The sequence below is a fragment of the Acomys minous genome, assembly GCF_964271855.1.
Source record: "Acomys minous genome assembly, chromosome: 5".
NCBI classification, from domain to species: domain Eukaryota; kingdom Metazoa; phylum Chordata; class Mammalia; order Rodentia; family Muridae; genus Acomys; species Acomys minous.
Window position 1 is genome coordinate 18,598,979 of NC_140494.1, and position 18,479 is coordinate 18,617,457.

The 18,479-nt window shown below is 36.9% G+C and overlaps 1 protein-coding gene across 2 annotated transcripts in view; it reads left to right on the forward strand.

Annotated features, from left to right (window-relative positions):
* The window catches only part of MALRD1 (MAM and LDL receptor class A domain containing 1), a 562,786-nt gene that overhangs the window by 191,107 nt on the left and 353,200 nt on the right, over nucleotides 1–18,479 (forward strand). The gene's annotated exons all lie outside the window — the stretch shown is intronic.

The following is an 18,479-nucleotide window of genomic DNA, read 5'->3' on the forward strand; positions in this document are numbered from 1 at the left end:
TTTTATAGAAATAGCTAGCACGGTGATTTTTCATTTATCTTGCGTCAGTGGCAGCCTTTCTTTCTCTTCACGTTTCTTGTTGCTTTATATGATACCATTTTTATCCAACAACCCTAGGCTTAATTTCAGCTATGACCTTTGACTTCTTTCTATGCTTGTCCTGCGGCAAATTCTGCTGACTACAACTTAGAATAGTTCCCACATCTTTCTGTCTATTCCCTTATGTCTACCAGGAACCTCATCCAAGACAGCAGTATTGCAAGATTCTCAGCTCCAAGCACTCATTGTTCATCAGTTTTTCCCCAGTAGGTTTATTGGGGGTTTTGGGGTGTTTTTTTTTTTACTTTGATCTGTGACATCATCATGTTCCTTCTATTTTCTAATTTCTTATATGTATAATAGTTTATTTTATGCTAATGACAACTTACTTTAATTGTATACAAAACTTTTGTTTCTTACTCAATATGTAGTTTTATATCAATGGGTTTCTTCTAATTATTAGTTAGTAAAACTTCCGGTATGCTTATCAGTAGTTAAAACACGTATTAGCGCTTCATTTTCCCCTAGAAATTATTCCTAAATAAATTTTACATTCTACAATTCATGATATGTTAAATTGTTAAAAATATTCTAGCTATTACTGATCAGGGTATTTTATACTGTTTATTATCTCTTCATATACATCATCATACTACACAGTCAATATCCTTTGTTGTTGTTGTTTTTTAAATGGTTTGGTGTGATTCTTGGCATCTATACTTGTTAGGTAGAACTATCCCCACATTTCTGAGAAATTGACAGATTGATTTCCATGGTGGTTGTATAAGTTGGCACTCCCACCAGCAGTGAAGGAGTGTTCCCTTTGCTCCATATCCGAGTCAGCATGTGCTGTCATTTGAGTTTTTTATTTTAGCCATTGTGATGGTCTAAGATGGAATCTTAAAGGGTTGTTTTGGTTTACATTTTCTGAGTGATTATGAACATTGACCGTTTATTTAAGTGCTTCTTAGACATTAGGGATTCCTTTGTTGAGGATTCTCTGTTTAGATGTGTACCTCATTTTTAATTGAGTTAGTTGAGTTGTTTCGGTCTTTAATTTCTTGAGTTCATTACATTTTTTTTTTTTTTTGGATAGTAACCATTTGTCAGATGTAGAGTTGGTGAAGATCATTTCCTATTCTGCAGGCTGATGTTTTGTCCTGTTGTCAGTGTCCTTTGTCGTACAGAAGCTTTTCAGTTTCATGAGGTCCCTTCATTAATTGTTCATCTAGAAAATGAGCTGTTGGTATTCTGTTAGGGTAGTTGTCTCCTGTTTAGCTTGAACCAGTGCATTCAAGGCTCTTCTCCACTTTCTCTTCTAATAGCTTTAGTGTATGTGGGTTTATGATGATGTCTTTGGTGCACTTGGACTTGACTTTTGTGCAGGATGATAAATATGGATCTATTTGTATTCTTCTACATGCAGCCATCCCGTTAGACCAGCACTAGCTTTACATGGTGCTTTTTGTTTCCATTTTATGGTTTTGGCTTCTTTTTAAAAAATCAGCTGTGTGTACATGTGTGGGGCTTATTTATGTTTTTAAAAATTAGATTTCATTGACCAAACTTTCTGTATTTATGCTAATACCATGCAGTTTTTAGTACCATTTCTCTGTAGCACAGCTTGAAATCAGGAATGGTGATACCTCTAGAAGTTATTTTATTGTACATGATTGTTTCAACTATCCTGGGTTTCTTTTTTTTTTCCATATGAAGCTGAGAATTGCTCTTTCCAGATCTGTCAAGAATTGTGTTGGACTTTTGATGGGAATTGCGATGAATCTGTAGGTTGTTTTTGTTAAAATGTCCATTTTTACTATGTTAATTTACAGATCCATGAGCATGGGAGATCTTTCCATCCTCTAATATCTTCTTCCACCTTTTTTAGAAGTTTCTGTCATGCAGGTATTTCACTTGCTTAGTTAGAGTAACACCAAGATACTTTATGTTATTTGTGGCTATTGTGAAGGGTATTATTGCCCTAATTTCTTTCTCAGCACATTTACTGTTTGTATAAAGAAGGATTGCTAATGCTTTGAGTTAACTTTGTATCCAGCCACTTTGCTGAAGGTACTTATCAGCTGTAGGAGTTACTTGGTTGAATTTTTTGGGCCATTCTTGTGTACTATCATATCATCCACGAATAGTGATGTTTCAACTTCTCCCTTTCCAATTTGTACCCCTTTGGTCTCCTTTAGTTATCTTACTGCTCTAGCCAAGACTTCAAGTACTATATTGAGGAGATATAGTGAGAATGGACAGCCTTGCCTTGTCCCTGGTTTTAGTGGGATTGCTTTAAGTTTCTCCCCATTTAATTTGATGTTGGCTATTGCCTTGCTGAATTTTCCTCTTATTATGCTTATATAGTGTCCTTGTATCCCTAGTGTCTGTAAGATTTATTTTAGCATGATAGGGTGTTGGGGTTTTGTCAAAGGGGTTTTCAGTATCTAATGAGAAGATCATGTGTCTTTTTCCTTTAATTTTTAAAAATATGGTGGATTATATTGTTGGTTTTTCATATATTGAACAATCCCTGCATCCCTGGGATGAAATCTACTTGAACATTGTGGAGGGTATTTTTGTGTGTTCTTGGATTCAGTTTTGTACATATTTTATTAAATGTTTTTGTGTCAATGTTCAAAAGGGAAATAGGTCTGAAATTATTTTTCTTTTTAGAAAGTACGATAGAATTCTGTACCAAAACCATCTGGTCTGGCCCAAGGTTTTTCTGTTTTATTGTTTTGTTTTTATTTTTGTTTTTTTGCTCAGAAGATTTTAATGACTGATTCTATTTCCTTAGGGGTTATAAGGCTATTTCAATTGTTTAATTGATCTTGATTTAATTTTGGTAAATAGTATCTATCAAGAACTTTTCTCCTAGCACTCCTGTCATTGTTTCCCATAAGTTTGGGTATGTTCTGCCTTAATTTTCATTGAAATCTAGAAAATCTTTAATTTTTTTGTTTTTATTTCTTCCTTAACCCATTGATCATTGAATAGAGTTGTTAAGTTTTCATGAGTTTGTAGGCTTTTTGTTGTTTCAGTTGTTCCTAAAGTCCAGATTTAATTCATGGTGGTCTGATAAGATATAGGGAATTATTTCATTTTTTGTAATTGTTGAGACTTGCTTTAGGACTATGTGGTAAGTTTTGGAGAGGGTTCTGTGAGGTGATAAGAAAAAAATTCTTTGTGTTTGCATGAAATGTTCTGTATATATTTGCTAGGACTTTTTGATTTACAAGGTCCGTTGGATTTGTTATTTATCTCTTTATTTTCTGTCTTGATGACCTGTTCATTGATGAGAGTGGGGTGTTGAAGTTTCCTCACATTAATGTGTTTGGTTTGATGTGTGATTTAAGCTAATGATGTTTCTTTTACAATGTGGGTATATTTGTATTTAGTGCATGGATATTCAAAATTGAGACTTCATCTCGGTGAATTTTTACTTTGAGGAGTAAGAAATGTCCTTCTCCATCTCTTTTGATTAATTTTTGTTGAAATTCTATTTTGCTAGGTATTAGAACGATTACTTCATCTTGTTTCTTCGATGCATTTGCTTGGAAAAAATTTTTTTCTACCCCTGTACTCTGAAGTCCTTCCTGTCTTTGTTTCTGAGGTATGTTTCTTGTATGTAGCAGAATGATAGATCCTGTTTTTGCATCCATTCTATTAGGTGTGTCTTTTTATTAGAGAATTGAGTCCATTCATGTTGAGAGATATTAATGACCAATTATTGTTAGTGTAAATTTGTTCATGGTATGGTAATGTGTGTGTGTGTGTTTCCCTTCTTTTGTTTTGCTGTTGTGTTTATTCATTTATTTGTGGTTTTTTGGGTGTGGTTAGCCTTTTTGTGTTGGAGTTTTTCTTCTAATATCCTTTGTAGGGCTGGATTTGTGCAAAGATATTTTTTTAAAGTTTTTCATGGAATATCATGTTTTCTCAGTCTATGGTAATTGAGAGGTTTGTTCAGAATAGTCTGTGCATGCTCTGGCATCTGTGGTCTCTGAGAAACTACAAGACATCTGCCCAGCCATTTCTGGCTTTTAAAGTCTCTGTTGAAAAGTCTCATGTAATTTCAGTATGTCTATCTTTATATGTCACTTGGACTGTTTTTCCTTGTGGCTTGTAATATTTTTTATTTGATCTGTACATTTATTGTTTTTATTGTTATGTGGCAGGAGGATTTTGATTTTTGGTTCAATATATTTGGTATTCTGTAAGCTTCTCTTTCTTTAGGTCAGGGAAAATTTCTTCTATGATTTTGTTGAAGATATTTTCTGCACCTATGAGTGGGAATCTTCTTCTATTCCTATTATTCTTTGGAAAATTTTTTATTAATTAATTAATTTATTATAATTTATTCATCATACAGTACAATTGTTATTCCTTTCACCCTCCCTTCTTCTTCTGCCCTATTCCCCTCCCCTAGACATCTGAAAGTGGGGTGATCTTCTTCCTCACTGTCTGACCATAGCCTATCAGATCTCATCTGGATAGCCTGCATCCCCTTCCTCTGTGTACCCACAGGGCCTCCTCACCAAGAGGAAGTGATCAAATCGCAGGCAACAGAATTCATGTCAGAGACAGTCCCTGCACCTCAACAATCTTGGAGAGTGAGCTGTCCATAGGCTATATCTGAACAGGGGGATCTAGGTACTCTGCATGAATTGTTGTTGGTTGGTGTGGTCTTTTCAGTGTCCCAGATTTCATGGATGTTTTATATTAGATTTGACATTTTCTTTTTTTATTGATGTATCAATTTATTCTATGGTAGTCTCTACACCTGATATCCTCTCTTCCATCTCTTGTGTTTTGTTGGTTGCTCTTGTGTCAGTAGTTTCTCTTCTCTTACCTGTGTTTTACATCTCCAAGATTCCCTCAGTTTGTGTTTTCTTTATTGTTTCTATTTCCATTTTCAGTTCTTGAACCATTGTATTAATATCCTTTACCTGTTTGGTTGTATTTTCTTGTATTTTTCAAGGGATTTATTTTTTTCTTCTTTAAAGGTCTCTATAACCTTCATAAGATTGGATTGAAGGTCATTTTCTATGCTTCAGCTGTGTTAGGATATACTTTTGTTTTGTTGTAGAAAGATAGCTGGTTTCCCATGGTGCTGTATTGCTCAGGTTCTTATTGACTATGACCTTATAGTTGCTTTCAGACATCTGGTTGTCTCTGGTATTGACATGCTTCAGATAATGCAGGTTGAGTTGTGGGCCAGATGATGTCATACTGGAGCAGGTGTCGTTTACCTCTGTTGTGAATATTTTAAAGAGACCAGTGGTTAGAGCATTGGTGGTGGGACGATGGGCCTTACCTTCTTGTCTATGGGGCTGCAGGATCCTAGGGATACAGGCAGAGATGTGGGCCAGGAATGGAGAATACAGGGAGCATGGCATATCTCATTAGTGCTGGTCTTACCCAGGGGAACCCAGGATGCAGAGAGGATGGGAAATAGGGGTCTCACAAGTCTGTCCTATTTGACAGCAGGCCTCGGGATATGCAGACTGATCTGTGATCTGGAATGGAGTGCCTAGGGTGTGGCACACCTTTGATGGGTTAGGTGAACATATTTTAGAAGACTAGATTTTCTATCAATCATAGAAAAATAAACTGTGTAATATATCATAATATGCTGCAAATAGCTGTATTGTAATTGCTATAAATGATTTTTAAACAGTAACTGGTAGGATTTTGTTTTGTTGTTATTGTTTGAGACAGGGTCACACTATTTATCCCTCTTTGGCCTGGAACATTTTATGTAGAACTCACTGGACCCAAAGTCCATAATCTGCCTGCCTCGGCTTTCCCAGTATTGGGATAAAAGGCATGCACTACCATACCTGGTCCGCAACTGTGTTGGACCTCACTTATGTAGAGTTTACACCCTTTATTTAGGCACTTTGCAACCTTTGGGTCCTGACCCATTTGGAGAGTACGACCCTTTCATTTGGGTCACCTAAGACCGCTGGGAAACACAGATTTTACATTATGACTTATAACTAGCAAAATCGTAGTGATGAAATAGCAACAAAAATAATGCCTTGGTTGGGACTCACCACAACATGAGGTATTGTATTAAAGGGTCACAGCAATAGTAAGGTTAAGATCCATTCCTTTATTGGATCCTACAATATGGAGCTCTTTCATTCTGAGTTTTGTTTGCTATTGTCTTCAGTGCCATAGAAAATTTGTGTGCCCTGGCCCTGGAGGTATAGATAGTTCCACATTCTCAATAGTGTCAAAATTTATTGAATTTAAGCTCAAGTAAACTTCTAGAATTTCAAATGAAAGTCATTTCTTAACATGTAAGGTCATAAGAAAAACATATTCACTGTTACCTCTCAAGAGACATAAATAACAGCTCTGAGAATTAAGATATAACTGGATAGTTATATCTAAAGCTGGTAAGCTTTATCAAGGACTAAGCATGATATGATATTCATCCTGTTTGCTTAATGATCAGTGTGGGAATGGCTGCAGAGGGAGAATTCAAGGATACAAGAAGCTAGAAAATCTGTTTTGTAAAAAAGATTGTATTAGCATAGCCCGAAGTTTATCATATTTGTTGCAAGGAATTCACAGAGCATGGAGTTAGAACATTGAGTCCATCTGGAGCCTCAGTCATCAATTTAGGAAATCTTCCCCAGGACAGATGTGCAGGTGTTTTGGTTTCCCTGTGGCTTAGCGATGTGGAAGATGATCAGATCAAAGCAGACTAATCTCTGCTTCTCAGTGGGCTTGGAAGGATGCCATTTGAATGTTGTTTATGCAATTTTTGTTTCAACTGGAAAATCTCCCATTGTGTTTGTTTATTTCTTTAAAGAAACCAATTCTGTTATTATTACCCATTTAGCTTTAGCCTTAGCAATTATAGTTCAAAACACAAAGCCTACAGCATTTCCAATGAACTGAATGCTTGTGTTGCCCAAATTAATAGACTGAAATCCTAATCTTCTTTCTGATGATATTTACAGATGGGGCTTTGGGGGTGTAGTTGGGATTAGATTAACCAATAAGGCAGGGTCAGCAGATGGGTTTCAAAGACATATAAAGAGAAGAAGGGAAGGTGCTGTAATCTTTGTGAGAACCCTGTGCTGACATACTCAGGACAAGGCTCTCCCAGCTGAAATTAAAGAATAAAGGAGATGATGGGTATAACCAACTTGAAGATATACTATGAAAGACTATATGGTACCTGTGAAAGAACAGGTAAATATAGAATAAACAATACAAAAGAGAGAGAGATACATACATAAAGAAGTAATATGGAGAAAATAGTATTTTGTGGAAGAGTGGGAGGAGGGATAGAAGGAGCTGGAGGGATCAAGGGCACCACAAGAATACCTACAAAGTGAACAAACCTGAACCCATGGGTCCTCACAAAGACTGAACCACCAACCAAAGAGAACACATAGGCTGGATATAGACCCCTTACACATATGTAGCACATGTGCAGCTTGTTGTTCAAGTGTGCTCCATAATGATCAGAATATGGGCTGTCTGTAACTGTATTGCCTACCTTTAGATCCCTTTCCCCTAGGTGGTATGTCTTATTTGGCCTCATTGGGAGAGGGTGCCCTTAGTTTTGCTATGACTTGAGCTACCAGGGTGAGTTGTTATCCATCCGGTCATCTTCTTTTCTCAAAAGGGGGAAATGGGTGGAGGGGGTGTGAGCATGGGACTGAGAGGAGAGAGAGGGCTATGATTAGACCATAAAGTAAATAAATTAATAGGAAAAATTTTAAAGAGTCTTTTAAAACAAATGTTATGTTTGGAATTATTGAGCATCTCATGTGAAAGATTGAGTCTCTACATAGGTCAGGCACCCTTCACAGAAAATTAACACAAAGTAGACTGAAGAGCCACATGTAAAAGTTACTGAACTCGCTTATCTGTGATATTAAGAAAACCCAACAAGGAGAACAATGAATACATATCTTATTGGCTGAGCAGGAAAGCAGTGACTGCACAGGAACCTAAGGATGGAACTGAGAACCATAAAACACCAATGCTCGTCGTCCCCAGGTGAGATGAATCTGCACTGTATAGAGCTCAAGTGGGTACAGCCTTGGGCCACCTCGCTAATCCACAGAAAGTTCCTGAGTCCATTCAGGCATGGGGGAAGGCTTCAAGGAGTAGCCTTATACTACCCAGGTGTGGGCCTCAGAGGAAGATGTGGGCCACAAAAATACAAGCATCTGTGTCTTCTAGCCCAGAGGAGATTCCACAGTCTGGAACACAAGTGGTCTGACCTCCAAGTCACTTGGCTAATCTTCATAAAGTTCCTGGGTCCACACTGGCATGAATGTAGGCTTTGAGGACTAGATCCATGCCTGGCGAAGCACTTAGAACCTGCATTCAGTGTCTCTGAAGGAATTGTGCTTACAAATACCAGTGTCTGAGTTTTCTTGCTGAGAGGAGACATCATGGTGTAGAAAACAGGTAGATCTGACCTCAGGTCATCCAGCTGATACACGGAAACTCCTCAGGTCTGATCTCTGGTCACCTGCCTGATACACCTGAAGAGATCCTATATTCACTCACCTACAAGCTGCTCTCAATGGCCAGTGTAAAAACACAAACATCAGAAGCCAAAATATCATGGCATCTCCAGATCCCAGTTATTCCAAAGCAATCAGCCCTGGAAACTCTAACACATGTAAAACACAAGAAAATGACCTGAAATCTTTTCTGATGAAGATGATAATGAAAGAAATGAATGAAATCCATAAGCAAATACAGAAATATACAGTCAAACAGATTGAAGCCCTTAGAGAGGCCATGACAGAGGCCTATGGAATGGAAATGAAGAAATCACTGAAAGAAATTCAGGAAAAGGCAAACAGGTGAAAGAAATCAATAAAATGATTCAAGATCTGAAGATGAAAATGGAAACAATAATAAAAGCACAAACTGAGGATATCCTAGAAAGAGAGAACTTAGAAAGAAAAAAAAGTAACCAATAATAGGAAATGCAAAGGGAAGCATCGCTAAACAGATACAAGACATGGAGGAAAGAATTTCATGTGGAGAAGATATAATGGAAGAATTTGATGTAACCATCAAAGAAATTGTTAAATCTAAAAATTTACTGAAACAAAACATCCAAGAAATCAAGGACACCACGAAAAGATGAAACCTCAGGATAATAGCAATTGAGGAAAGAGAAGATGTCTGGCTCCAAAGCCTAGAAAATATTTTCAACAAAATCATAGAAGAAAATGTCTACAGTTAAAAGTAAGAGAAGCCTATAAATATACAAGAGGCCTACAAAATGCCAAAATGGGGGTAGACCAGAAAAGAAAATCCTCCTGCCACATAATTATCAAAACACGAAATGTACAAAGAAAAAATATTAAAAGCAACAAGGGAAAAAGGCCAAGTAACATACAATGTCAAACCTATCACAGTCACACATGACTTTTCACCAGAGACCATAAAAGCAAGAAGGGCCTGGGCATCTGTCTTGCAAACTCTGAGAGGCCATAGATGCCATTCCAGACTCTATACCTGAAAAACTTTCAATAACCACAGATAGAGAAAACAAGATATTCCACAGCAATAACAAATTTAAACCTTATCTTTCTACAAATCCAGCCCTATAGGAGAAACTAAAAGGAAAAAATGCGACACAAAGAGGCTAACTACATCTAGGAAAACACAGAAAATAGATAACTTCACTTTAACAAAACAAAAATTAGACAATCACACAAACACACTACCACAACCAACATCAAGTAAAATGACCTGACAGTCACTGGTCATTAATCTCTCTAAATATCAATGGTTTCAACTCTCCAATGAAGGGACACAGACTAACAGAATGTATATGGGACAGGACCCAACATTCTGCTGTATAAAAGAAACAAACCTCAGCCACAAAGATACACATACTTGAGAGTAAAGGGCTGGAAGAGGGTCTTCCAAGGAAATGGACACAAGAAGAAAACTGGATTAACCATTGCAATATCAAATAAAATTGACTTTCAACCAGAATTAATCAAAAGATGTGAGTAAGGGCACTTCATACTCATCAAAGGAAAACTCAGCCGCGATGACATCACCATTCTGATCATCTATGTCCCAAATACAAGCGCACCCACATTTGTAAAAGAAACATTAATAAAGCTTACACCGTACATAGATCCCCACATATTAGTAGTCAGAGACTTCAACATTCCCTTCCACCAAAACACAGGTCAATTAACCAAAAGCTAAACTGAGAAATAATGATACTAACAGAAAGACACACACAGTATATACTCACTTATAAGTGGATATTAGCCCAACAAAGATATCCTCTGAGAGACTCCACCCAGCATAAAATTGAGACAGATGCTCTGACTCCCTACTGGACTCCAGGTGGAATGATGAGAGTGGTATGGAAGAAGGAGAGGATGGTAGGGTATAGAGGGTTCAGAAGCCCCACAAAGAGACCATCAAAGCTGGTGGATCTGGACTCAGGGGGCCCTGCACAAACTGTTGCACCCACCAAGGACAATACATGAAGTAAACCTAGACCCCCTATTCAGAACTAGGCAAAGGACAGCTCATTCTCCACAGTTGTGAGCAGAATGGAGACTGCCTTTAACATGAATCCTGGAGCCTCAGGTTTGATCACTTCCCCTTGGTGAGGAGGCCCTGCAGCCACAGAAGAAGGAGAAGCAGGCTATTCAGATGAGACCTGATAAGCCTTAGTCATATGGTCAGGGATGAGGTCCCCTTCAGTCAGAGGTCTAGGGAAGGGAAATAGGGTAGAAGAGGAAGAGGCATGGGAACAGGAAGTTACAAGGGAGGGGATAACAATAAGAATATAATCTGAATAAGTTTTAAGAAAATTAAAAATTTAAAAATGGACTTTAAAAAAGTCACTGAGCTCTTAAACTCCTAGAAAATGACAAATCTAGAGGACATTGAGCTCATAGACAATTTTAAGTACAGCAACAAAAAGGAAGAACTGTTGAATAATAAATATTACTTATCTGGATTTCATTAAAATTAAAATCTTTTTATCTTTAAAATATACCAGAGAATGAAAAATAAATACACCACATGTTGGGAAAGGCGTTGAAAAAAGACCTTTGTGATCAAAGAGTGTTATTGAAAACATCCAGGGAACTTTTATATCTCAGAATTAGGTACCAAATCCCTAATTTTAAATTAGTGAATAAGAAGGGGGTAATGGTTGAAATGCAGGTATATGTATCAAAATGTCACAATGTAACCTAGTATATATAATTAATATATGCCAATAAAAAGAGTTAAAATTTTAAAATAAGCAAAGGATCTGAACAGATTCTTTCTCACAGTTATAATGGGGACAAGTATGCAAATGATAGTATGTTTATCATACATACATCATTAAGGTTGAAAATCAGAATATTGTAGTATACTACACAGATTTTAGAATAGCCAAAATCAAAATATCAATGACACAACATACCAGCAAGGATGCAGATAAACAAACACTCCTGTTCCCATTGGAAGAATGTCAAATTATATGACCATATTGAAGATGTCTGTATTTTACCAAAAAAAGAAAATACCTTTACCATAAATTCAGTAATAAAATATATCAGTATTTACAAAAAGTAAATACTTATATGCATACAACATATATACATGGATAGGTAAAGGAAATTTCTTCATAACTGATAAAAATAAATAAATCTGAAATTAACCAATGTGCCTTTTTGCCAGTCAGTGGCCTATTACACCTTTTATTCATAAGTCTTCCATTACTCTTGTTTACTCATGCATATACACACATGATTAAAAAGTATAATTAAGAAATAACATTATGATTAGCTTTCTATACTAATTACTTTTCACTATGATTAAAATATCCTAACATAAACAACTTAAGAGAGGGAAGGTTTATTTGAGTTCATAGTTTATAAAATACATCATGGCTACAAGTGGTTCATCTCTGCTGTCAGGAGCTTATTGCAGCAGCAGTATACATGGCACAGACCAGGAAGCAGAGATATTTCTGGAACATAAGTGCATATGACCTTGAAGGCTTTTGCAATTGACTGAGCCACTTGTGTTAGCTACAGCATACTTTTCCAGTCTTCTACAAACTTCTAAAACAGCAGTCAGTCAACTAAGAATGAAAGTTCAAACACATGAGCCTGTGAGGATGTTTCATATAGGCACCATAACAGTCCATAGAGTGGGCACACAAAAATGTGGAATCTTTTCAGGATATTTAGGACCTAAAAATCCACAAGTACACACAGCACCTATGTAAAATGACGAAGGAGAGTTGGCTTTTTCTTTTCTCCTCATTAATTGTGGACACAAGGATCAAGTGTTCATGTGCAAACCACAAAGTTGGTTCTTTCCAAACCTACTGGTACCATGACCTTGAAATTCCCATCCTCCATAACTGACAGTTAAGTGGTAGCTGTTTAAGTTGCAATCCTTTATACTGTTTTCTAATAATCTTAGGAGACCAAATGAGAGCCAAGTGCATTGTGTTAAGCGGTACTAAATATCCAGTAAGGGGCAAAGATTGCATGCATTGCATCAACTCATAAAATTTCATATGGAATCATAAAAGTAGTACAGTTTGGTATGTGGATGTGTAGTCTTCCTGGAGGCATTTGGGAAAGAGTAGATGTCAGAATAGTGTATAGGTTTTCCTGTGTCTCTCCTTTCCTCTGAATCTTCTTACTCCCTCCTTCTGTCCCTTCTTCGTCTTCTGTGAGCACAAGTATGTAATGCAATCATTTAGTAACCATTCCTTTAGCGTTGCTTGTGGGATGATTCATATGTTATATCATTTTCTTAATGCATATTGATATTTAAATTTATTTATCCTTAAAAATAATTGAAAGAGAAAAAGTGAGAATGTCATTAAAGTTTGAGCAACTACTTTGTAGTCTCCTCTGTGTGGAGAGGTTAAATCTCTGAACTTGTGCAATGTTTGTGGCATGACACTTAGTTCATGAGGCTTCTGTCCTGCCATGAAGTGCTCATGTATAGACACAGAAAACAATGAAAGAAAAATTAAATTAGCAAATCAAGAGCAGTGGTCAGGTATGCATTCTACAGCAAGTGCTAAAGTGGTAGTCAAGGAGTGCTTGTGTGATTTTAAATTTAGCCTCTATATATGAATTCAAGATGATTAATTGAAAATACAGTTTTCTATAGGTATGTATAATGCAAAATAATGCCAAGAAAAAAACCATTTATGACTCAGTACTGTCTAAGCTTTTATTCTTCTTGCATATCCTGAGCTTGGGATACAAATTAAAGATCTCTCTCTCAAACTAACGTATCTGCAGTGAATGCTTGGAGTAGACCTTATAGCACATTACTAAGTTAAAACAATATGGATCTCCACGGGCATCAGCTCCACAGCCCAGATCTTAAACTAAAGCTGTATTATCCAGCATCTGGAGCACCATGGGCTACAGAGCAGAAACATGCTGTTATAAATGCTGATATGAACCTAAGCATGTGTGTTGCTTGTGGATGACATTCCTGATACAGGATATACAACTCAGAATTTTCAATGCCTTTTTTGTCATTAATTTTAACTTCAGAGTGTGTTTTCAACAAAACTGTAGGAACGAACCGTTCTCAGGAAAAGTTATAACCCATTTAATGGACATAAACCATTTAATGGTTAAGTTCATTGCTCCTTGAGTTTGCTTTAAGCATTTTAGGGAGATGATCTACAAACAAATTTGCATTGATAATCCAGTGAAGCATATGAAGGCAATCTTGGCATTGAATGTCTTGTAACATTTAGTAAATTATTTCATCTACCATAGCAATCTCTTCACATTCACAAGTAATGTGTTCCAGAGTCTCAGTGAATGCCTGAAACCTCAGGAGTTATTGAATTACATAGATAGATAATTATATGGAGTCTGCTTGCTAATTTTCATAAACTTATCACAAACTAGAATCACTTGGGAAGTGGGAACCTCTCCGGAGAAATTGCCTATGCCAGACTGGCTAGCTGGCATGCCTGTAAAACATTTTCTTGACTAATGATTGACATGGGAGGGTCCATACTACTATGGGTAGTGCCACCCACGTATAGGCAGGCAGTCTAACATTCTACAGAGAAGGTAACTGATGAAGCCAGAGGAAGCAAGCCAAGAAACATCATTTACCAATAGTCTCTGCTTCAGTTCCTGGCTCCAGATTCCTGCCTTGGCTGCCCCTGCTGATGAGCTATAATGTGTAAGCCAATAAACTCTTCTCTCTGTGAATGCTTTTAACCATGGTATTTATAACAACAACAGAGAAGCAAAAAAGGGCTTAGATATTAATTGGTGTTTTGATATATATATGGATGTAAATAATATAGATATGCATGGCATTTTATGTTATGCTATATACCTATCATACATTTTAATTATTTTTGAGATTATAATATAATTACATAATTTACACATTCTCTTTTCTCCCTCCAAACCTCCATGAAGCCTAAGGTTCATATTTATATAGTTCAAGGTTCATATATATATATATAAAATATGTGTATAATATGTCTATAAATTCAGGCTGCTCATTCTGTATACTGTTCCTTATATCTATGGTAAATTTTAATTGATAACTTGGCAGGGCAATATATTAAGAACTTAAAATTGAAAAATGTAACTTTATATTACAGTGGTTTATAGGAAGCTTCAAAACAGCTATGATGCTGCACTACCCTTCCTCATGTACCAACATGAATGACATAATGGATATGGGACGAAATAAAAGATGTGAGCATAAGGATGCTGTCAAATGCTGACAAGTCATTTGCTTCCAGTAACCCAGCATCACTGAGCCTCAGCTGCCATCTATGGAATGTCAAGCACATATGATAGATGGCTCAGATCTTCATAGAGGAAGAATGTTATTTGTTAATTGCTCATTTGTTTCTAGCCTTATTTGGTAGAACAGTGCTGTCAGGAGTTACTGGCTTTTATCTGTGGCATAGTTGTTAGATTGTGTATGAGCACATGTATGTGCACTTGTGCATGTGCAGCCCAGAAGTCAATGCTATGTGTCTTTCCCAATCGTTAGTTACCTTGTCTTAGAAAACAGGATCCTTTGCTGAGCCTAGAGTTCCTCAGTACAGCTAGGCTGGCTGGCCAGTGAGTATTAGGGAACCAGCCTCTCTCTGCCTATCCAATTCTGGAATACCAGGAAGACATGGCAGGCTCTTAAAAATGCAGGTTCTGAGGACTGAATTCTGGTCTTCAGGCCTGTGTGTGCACATTACACATGAGCTCTCTGCCCAGCCCCATCTGTGGTTTTAGTTCTTCTCAGCACTGCAGAGGGTCTTCGTCTTCATCTGCAAATGACGCTACAGATGCTTTCTATTTGTTAGTTAACACATTTGTGTGTTTTTAAATATCTTTGAAAAACTCCTTTCAAACCTGCTTGTGGTTTGGATGATCAGCTTTTGGATGATTTTTATTTTCATGGTCAATAGACTCTGAATGTCTAGATACATTATTTAATAAAGTTTTCAATTCTATTCCTTCCTGTTTCAAATAGTTCTCCACTTCTGGACTAGAACCTTAGTGGAAACTTCCCTTATATGAGATCGCTGTCACCCATGATTTATAATTATGTAGTCAGGATCAGGGCAGATAATTCTAATTTTTGTTTAAGAATGTGTGGGCTATTCACTCTACCTTTTTTTCTGGCTTAGCTATGCACGCTGCACTGTTGCCATGTTATAGCAAGGTCATTTCTGTTGCATTTTATGCCTAAGTTGCTCCTTTGCACTCTAATAGATATAGACCTATTAGAAAGCGTCATTAAAAAGCATGATTTTATCCTAGTTGCTAATTTTCTCTGGGCTTCTTCTTTTTCCATAATCATCTTCATCAGCTCACCCATGAATGTGCCAGCAGCTTCTTTATTGGCCAGCACAGCTTCTCCAGTGATTTGCGTGATATCAGTCCCAACCTATCCCTGAATCTGTGTAACTATATTTTCCCTTTAAAAAGGGTTTATTTCCCTTTACTGTAGGGAATCATTTTTGTCAAGCTTGGTGCTTAATATCACTGTTTTTAGTGGGAACACACATTTTCTGTTCATTTCTTATGCTTGCAAATTTCTGTATTGACTGAACACTTATCACGCCCTCTGAATATTACTTTTGCAATTTAAAATGTGACTGCAAAAATTACACAGGTTTTGCCTTCTGTATTAAAACTTCTGCAGTGGCAAATTTGTTCTCAGCATAGATCTCAGCGATTTAAGGATACATTTTTGTTTCACTATTACATCAGAACTTAGACATTTTCACACCTTTGCGTGTTTTCATTGGCACACCTGAATTTCCAATTTTTTATTGCTGTGTTTTGGGCATGTTATTAATTGTACTAAGGAGAACTTGATCACAAGTGCCAAGTTGCGGCTTACTTGATACTATGACAGTCCTTTTGATAACTGGGATGAGTACTAACATGACTAATGGGTTATATGGGGTTAAACGGCGTGGATAAGATGGACAAAGACTGATTCATTTCCTAACCAGCAAGAGCAAAATGATACACTACTTCATCATGCCTCTCAGAATCATGTGCAATTTAAAACTCTGGAATTTTCTATTTAGTGTTTTCAGACTGCAGTTGCCTGAACCAGAACTTCAGATAATTTGGAGAGGGTTTCTACGGCAATCTTGATTAACTTTACCTTGAAGTAATAATCATTAAGCTTAGTGGTTGCTCCTTTTGATTCAAACCATGTAGTCCCCTTAAAATTATCAACATTTCAAACACTAAATCATTTTATTGTTATTTTTTCTCAGATTTTATATCAGATTCATCTGAGTTTAGTGGTTGATGACAGTTCTTCTCTAACGTGTGCTGTTTATGTCGGTATTTTCATCTACGGGAGAGTGAACTTGCTCCCTGCTATGACTTTTCTTCTTGATCCATTAATATTGAATTCATGTCTTGTGAGGGAAAATATCTCTTTTTATTACAAGCTCTTTCCTTCTCATTTACATATCTTCTAGATTTTGGCTTATAGTGTAAGCCACATAATTATTAACGATATTACTAATCTCTATTATGGCAGAGCACAGTTTCTTTGATTGTCATCTGTCTTCATCCATAGCCTGCGTTCAATAGCCCTTTATTCCTGCCGTTTCTTCTCTCTTCTGTACATTTCCTGGAGAAATAGCAGCAGTAGATCAGTGAGTCTGCAAAAAGAGCTTGAGTGTGTGCTTCTGGTTCCTCAGTTACTCTTTCCTTTCATGAGCTCTATTGAGATAAAAACGTAACATCACTCAGTACTTACTTGCTATCTTTTCTTTTTTTATAATATATTTTATTAACTTATTCATATTACATCTCAATGGTTATCCCATCCCTTGTATCCTCCCATTCCTCGCTCCCTCCCATCTTCCCCTTACTCCCCTCCCCTATGACTGTGACTGAGGGGACCTCCTCCCCTGTATATGGAATCTTTTCATTCAGGGATACTGTGTTTCCAGAAACTTTGGGATGCTCTGGTTTCTGTGGTTCCAGTGTAGACCATTTATCTCTTTATACGCACCATTTTCTCCAGTGTTGAGTTCATGTCAAAAACTTTTAGAGTTTTAATCTTCTCGCCTGTCACATACTTCAGTCTTAGTTCCTAATTGTCTCAGAACTTCTGCTATGAAATGAAGTACTGTTATTAGGCACTCCATAAATTTTCAACAATACCCAAAATACCAAGTCCCGCTGATCCTAGTTCTTTAATACAGATCAGGCTTTTGTTTCCTGTTCTTCAGCATCTTTGCTTTGGTTTATTACTTTCCCATATGACAGAAATCATGGGACTGTTTGGGTTCCTCCATGTCAAGGCCACCTCCAGTGCATCCTCCAAAGTAATATTAAGAAATAATACATCTTGGCATAGGAATTTCATATCTTGTTATTTCTCCACAGCTTCTTGGATTTATTCCAGACATAATTTTGCCCTAGTGACTCTTTTTCAACAGATAGATACTATTTTGAACTTCCATTTTTAATGGCTCAACAGTGTACATTCTTACCATATGAAAATGTACTCATGCCAAACTCTCATTGTATTAAAAACAAGGAAAACCAAAGCAGTCCAGTCTACCCATCTTGCATCATACATGTTATCCTTCCATTGCCTATAAAGACTTTCTTTCCTTCAAATTTTGTCCTGATAAATGTACTACTCCTGAAGTGTTAATTTTGGCCTCACATTGCTAAGAATTCTTTCTTACTTCCCATATCTTAGACATGTATTTACTCTATCCCTTCACTTGCCTGTGAGAGTGAGCATGTCCCCCCCACACCACAGTCTGGTAATTGTGCATGTTAAATAGACATGTGTGAAGAGAGTCATCCTTTCCATCATCAATGTACCCCATGGATCTATTACAATGTACGTCTGATGCTACTGCCAGTAGTGGATATTCGTTTGCATCATCATTTGCCTTAGACTTT